The following is a 6,000-nucleotide window of genomic DNA, read 5'->3' as shown; positions in this document are numbered from 1 at the left end:
TGATTTAGTTTTCTCAAAAGACAAATCACAAAGGGTTAGTGATAAAGAATGATACTGGAATATGGGAAAGCCCACCAATAGTCCCAGCACACAGGCAGAAGCAGGAGAATCAGGAATTCAAGACCAACCTTAGCTACATAGTAAGATTAAAGCTATCCTTGGCTAAATGAGAACCTGTCAAGATAGATAGGTAGATAGATAGATAGATAGATAGATAGATAGATAGATAGATAGATACATACATACATACATACATACATACATACATTCATACATACAGACAGACAGACAGACATAGATACAGACAGACAGACAGAAAAAAACAAAAGAATACCTACTAAGCATGTCACTTCCAAAGAGGTTCTGGGACTAAACTCAGGCCCTTACACCAGAGTGACAGACATTTCCCCACTGAGTAACCTCTCCAGCCCATTTTGTAGAAGAAATGACTCATATACATACTAAGCAGTAACTCTCACATGCGGCTGGCATTAACAAAAGCTGGCTGCTGGCTGTCTCTCCATCTGCTTCCAGTTATAAGTATTCATCAAATTTGGCAATTCCAACCTCTCAGATTGCTCACATCCCTGTACATCAGAGTTCAAAGCCATAAGGGGCTATCTCCCAACCCTGGATGCTTACCCATCACCACTCAGTCTACCAGAGTCATAGCCAAGAGCTGCCAGGCATGTCAACCACTTGGGTTTTGCTGGAACTTTTTCCCAAACCTCCCTCATCACTTCTCACAATGATTCCATGTGACAGTTACTATTGATGGTCAACTTTATGGGATCTAGCATCACCTGAAAGGCAAGCTTCTGAGCATGTCTGTGAGATGTTTTCTAGGTTGAGTTCACTGAGATGGGAACATCCAACCTAAAGGTGTTGACACTGTTTGATGGGTTGGAGTCTTGGGCTGCACAGGGACATTTATCTCTCTCCACTTCCTGCCTGAGGGTGCAATGTGACCAGCTGCTCCATCCTCCAACTGCCATGCCTTCCCCACTGTTTTTGGTCATAGCAGTGAGAAAAGTAACTGATGCATTCAGTAACCTGTTTCCACCTTTTCCCCATTTGAGGGTGGGCTAAGAGGGAAGGAGAGAAATCCTTGAGGATGTGGAAACTTTTCCAGCAATGGAGCCCTCAGGTCAGGTTCCATGTTCTGGCTTCAGACCTGTATTATATCTGCCTGGAACTTTTTCCACCTATGGAGTCTGCTGAAGATTCTTGTCCACTTCTTTCGGGAATATTCTGAGTTACAATAGGATTTGATGATCTGGGTGATTTGACCTGATCTGGGAAAATCAGGCTCTAGGCTAACTTTCCTCTCAGATGCTCCCCGGAGCAAGGCTGAAATAGCACCTACTCCCTACTTTCCTCCCCATCTTCCCCTTTCCTTCTTTGTCTTTCATTCATTTCCCCTTTTGTCTCTTTTTGTCTGCTGCACAGGTCTAGAGACTTGCTAAATTGGCAAGTCCTGACAACACTGGATGAGAGGCAACAGAGAATCAGGAGAGAAAAATGAGCCCAGTGATTCTGCTGCTAGTGATTTCACTCTTTCCTCACAGCTGGAATCAGGGGCTGAAGAATCTCTGAATTAAGTACTTTCCCTGAAGAAGACACATTTTCTTGAACAAGAATTAGGGCACACTTCTGACAAGGATGCTGAGGCTATGCAAAGAGGTCAAAAGATTAGAATTGGGTTGGGGGCCTCAGGAGGAGGTAGACAAATTCTTTGCATACCCCCCACTGTGTGTGTGTGTGTGTGTGTGTGTGTGTGTGTGTGTGTGTGTGTGTATGCAATATCAAAAAATGTATGGTTTCCATTTCGAGGATAAAGAAATTTAAGTAGAAAATTGTCTCAGCTTTCAGGTCTATAAAGCCCTGAACTAATAAATAATGATAATTATTCTTTTCCAAGAATAATAACTGTGCTTGTCCTCTTGGGCCCATTGTCCAAGTGGTCTCTATAACTTCTCACCTGACCTGGATATACACCTGTACACTTGTCACTCCAAAGTCCATCCCAGATGCACACTGTTTCACTGCACCACCACTGACAGGGCATCCATCTCAAAAGCTGTCTTAGTTACATACATTTCTAATGTTGTACAGACACCATGCCCATGGTGCTAAAGCAGTGGCTGGGAGCTTACATCTTGATCTACCAGCATAAGGTACAAAGAACGAAAGAAAGAGAGAGAGAGGGACTGTGGTGTAATTGTGGGCTTTTGAAACCTCAAAGCCCCACTCCCAGTGATATATACCCTCCAACAAATCCATGCCCCCTATTTCTTCCCAAACAGTTCCAAATGTGGACTAAGCATTCAAATACATGCCCCCTATTTCTTCCCAAACAGTTCCAACTGTGGACTAAGCATTCAAATACATGATCCTGTGGGGGCCACTCTCATGCAAACCACCACATAATGTGAGACTGTTTATTGTCCCCAGCTGATTCATGCGTGTGGCAGCATGTCATTAGGAGTCATTTTATTACTATATTCTTTTAGATGAACAGGAGTATTTGATTTTCCCCTAGGCCCATGGCCTATCCAGTCTCAGGTTCTCAGCCTCTTAAGCAGTGTCAGATATGGGTTCCATCTCATGGAGTAAGCCTTAAATCCAATAAAATAGTGGTTGGTTACTCCACCAACTTTTATGCCACTATTGTATATCATGCAAGCAGGTCACCATTGTAGGCCAGGGGTTTTGTAGCTGAGTTGCTGTTCACTTTTCTTCTCTGGTAGCCTGCATCCCAGTACCATGAACACTGAGAACTGGTGAGTAGAGGTGAAGGTTCTAGGCAGACACCAGCTCGACTTCTTTGTTCAATGAGAAAAGAAAGAGAAGAAAGAGAGATAACTCAGCAGTTAAGGGCATGTACTGCTCTTCCTCTTTCAGAAGACTGGAACTCCTTTCCCAGCAGCCACATTAAGTGGCTCACAAATGCCTATAACTTCAACTCTAGGTGACCTCATGCCCTCTTCTGGGCCTTTCAGTTACCAACCCACACATACACACACCACACTCAGACATAAATGCATAAACATAATTTATAAAATAGACTTAATCTTTTAAAAAGGAAAAAAGCAACAATCCAATACTATTTAACCATGTGAACTGGTAGCACATTCTTCATGTAATTATAGATTAAAGATATTTAATATAAGCTATTTAAGCCATCAGCATATATTTCAAGTCCAACAAATTTGTAGCAGGGTGGTTTGTTCTAAGCTTCTAGTTTTAAATACAACAACAATGACAACCAGTTTAAGCATTTAGTGTAAAAAGAAAGATCTGGAGCTATTATCCAGAAACTGTTTAAGGAGGTGGGGGTGAGAAGGCTTAAATGGAGGGCATTCTCTTCTTAGTATGTGCTCAAGATAAGCATCTTATTTCAGAGCTTACCCAGAAATGCATGAAAAAATGAGTGCTAAATTCCTTAATAGTTTGTTCTGTACATATGTATGTATAATTATATGCCAAGTTTAGAAAGCCAATCACCTTTTTAAAAAATCCATTTTATTTGATTAAAACTGAAATCTATGTGACCCAAAAAGCCGCTCTTTTCCTACTAATGACTAAGGCACAGAGGACCCCTGTTATCATCCCTACCCTTCTCCAACACCATTCAAATAAAGTTCAGTCCTTCACTGGTTCACACACTTACTGAGCAAACCATGGAGGACCACATGCCAATCACAGAGGGGAGCACACGAAATCTTCTCCTTTCCTGGCCTAGGGAAGGCACATAGCAAACACATTGTGGAAGGTCAGGAGCAGAAATGGGGTAACTTGGGACTTCTCTTCTGCAAGCCCATGCTTTCTCCACTGCCTTCCTGCCTTGAATCTCCTTGCCTTAACTCACAGGCTTTGTCCCTTCAACAGTTAATGAGTGTAAAATCCACTCAGACACTCTGGATCTCATTATAAATCATGATGTATAAATTCCTTGATCCCATTATAAACTGATTCCTAAAACTTGTTTTTGTTTTTGAGGTTTCTCTGTATAGCTCTGGCTATCCTGGAACTATGTAGACCAGGCTGGCTTCCAACTCTCAGAGATCCACTTGCTTTTGCTGGGATTAAAGTCATACACCACCACACTCAACATTGAAACAATAATTTTTGTCCTATCTAGCTACATACATCTGCATATATGTGTCCATATAATGTTTAAAGGCTGTGTTATTCTACAGCATAATTTGACCCTGAAGTGGAGCATCATGTTAACATAGAACAATTGATTGAAGACCTATGAGGGTGAGATTAAAAAAAGTACAGCCAAGTAGTCCACGCTTAACTTGATATACAAAACCATCATCAATATTCAAAATACTTTTATAAAATAGCTTGAAATAATTTTCTACCTCATTAGGTAATGGTGCTAATAAAACAAAGTCCCACCAAGGAATAAGTTCTATGCAATAATCAGTTAATTAAGCAAAGAGACAAATTATATTTAAATACCTGTTGACAGGACATCAAACATTATTTTTTAATATGAAGTACTTTTCCCATAATACATCTCCCCTTTTTTCCCTTCTGTGGTATGTAGCTGTAAAGAAACTCTTGTAAATGAAAGGAAGGAAATGAAAAAGGAGGGCAGGAGGGAGGGAAAAAGAAGGGAAGAAGGGAGGGAGGAGGACGGAAGGGAGGGAGGAGAAAGGAAGAAGGAAATTTTTACAGTAGGCAAGGTGCTTCTACTAAATTTTAGTTTTAGTTATTTCCAGACTATATCTCAGATCTGCACATACTGTCTTCTTTTGCTAACTGTGCTCAGATATTTCCCTGTAGTAGTTTCATCCTTTGTATCTAAGTCTTTGTTTTAAGATGAACAGATTTCTGATAGGAACAATTCACCCGCCTCTCCTTCTACTCACCACTCCGCCCCTCCCTCTCATCCTCCCTTCTTTCCTTCTATTATTTCTTACCGTTGCTCGTTCTCTCTGCCTTTATTCTTCCATCTCTGTCTCCCTACCACCAAAAATAGCACAGTACATCAACATTTGGGGTGGAAATAGAAATAAGAAGGTGACATCCATGGCCATGCTGGTCCTTCCCTTGTCTGCTCATAGCTGAGAGTACTTCCAGGACTCGGGATAGACAACTATCAGCCCCCACTCACCAAGATAGTGGGACAAATATAGAGGAAATTTTATTCTCCCCCTTGCTTCTGCACAGGGCAGGGGTCAGCTGCTGATGACCTCTAGGCACTTCCACAATGCAGTGAATAGAATGAAAGTCAGTACAGCCTTGTCCACTGAAGAGCAAAGAATTTCAGCTAGTCCTACTCACATTCAAAACAGATGAGAATTTTGTTTTCATGATGCAATGGAGTGTATCAGACAGACCTGAGTTCAAATTCTGACTTTCGATTCATAGCAATGGCAAGACTTGGGGAAAAAATATTTCTCTCATTTTGACATCTCCATCTTAAAGTATGGGTACCATACATCGCAGGGGCTCCATGAGGGTGTAGGTAAAAATCACAACCAGGTCTCCTCCAACTCCAGATCACTGCATGTTTGCTGTCAGCAAAACATTTTCTCCTTCCACTGAACAGTGAACCTGCAAGCTGTCATTCCCAGCCCCCCCCCCCCCCCCCCCCCCCCCGTTATTTGTGCAATGAAGAAAATTCTACTATCACATTTGTTAAGAATGTACTCTACCTACAGACTTCCCGTGCTGTAGGATGCAAAAAAAAAAAAAAAAAAACAAAAACAAAACAAAAAAAACCCTAAGGGCTTTAGCCCTTAAGGAACTAACCATTATGCTCAAATAGATCATTTAATCCATCTAATTATTTGGTAACAAACTGAGCCAGCTGCAAGCTCCCCTGGATGCCAGTGAAAAGGAAGGTGTAAACAGTGTAGTTCAGCATGTGCCTTCTCTCTCTGGAACTCTGGTTAAGGAATAAAAACAATTGCCGCCTCATCCTCACAGCTCATCTCCATAATGTGGACAAGAAACTCATCAAGCTTTTCCCTATTTTCT

The sequence above is a fragment of the Onychomys torridus genome, chromosome 16 (genome assembly GCF_903995425.1).
Source record: "Onychomys torridus chromosome 16, mOncTor1.1, whole genome shotgun sequence".
In the NCBI taxonomy this organism is placed as follows: Eukaryota; Metazoa; Chordata; class Mammalia; order Rodentia; family Cricetidae; genus Onychomys; species Onychomys torridus.
The sequence above is the reverse complement of the archived record's forward strand: the minus strand, read 5'-3'. Positions refer to the sequence as shown.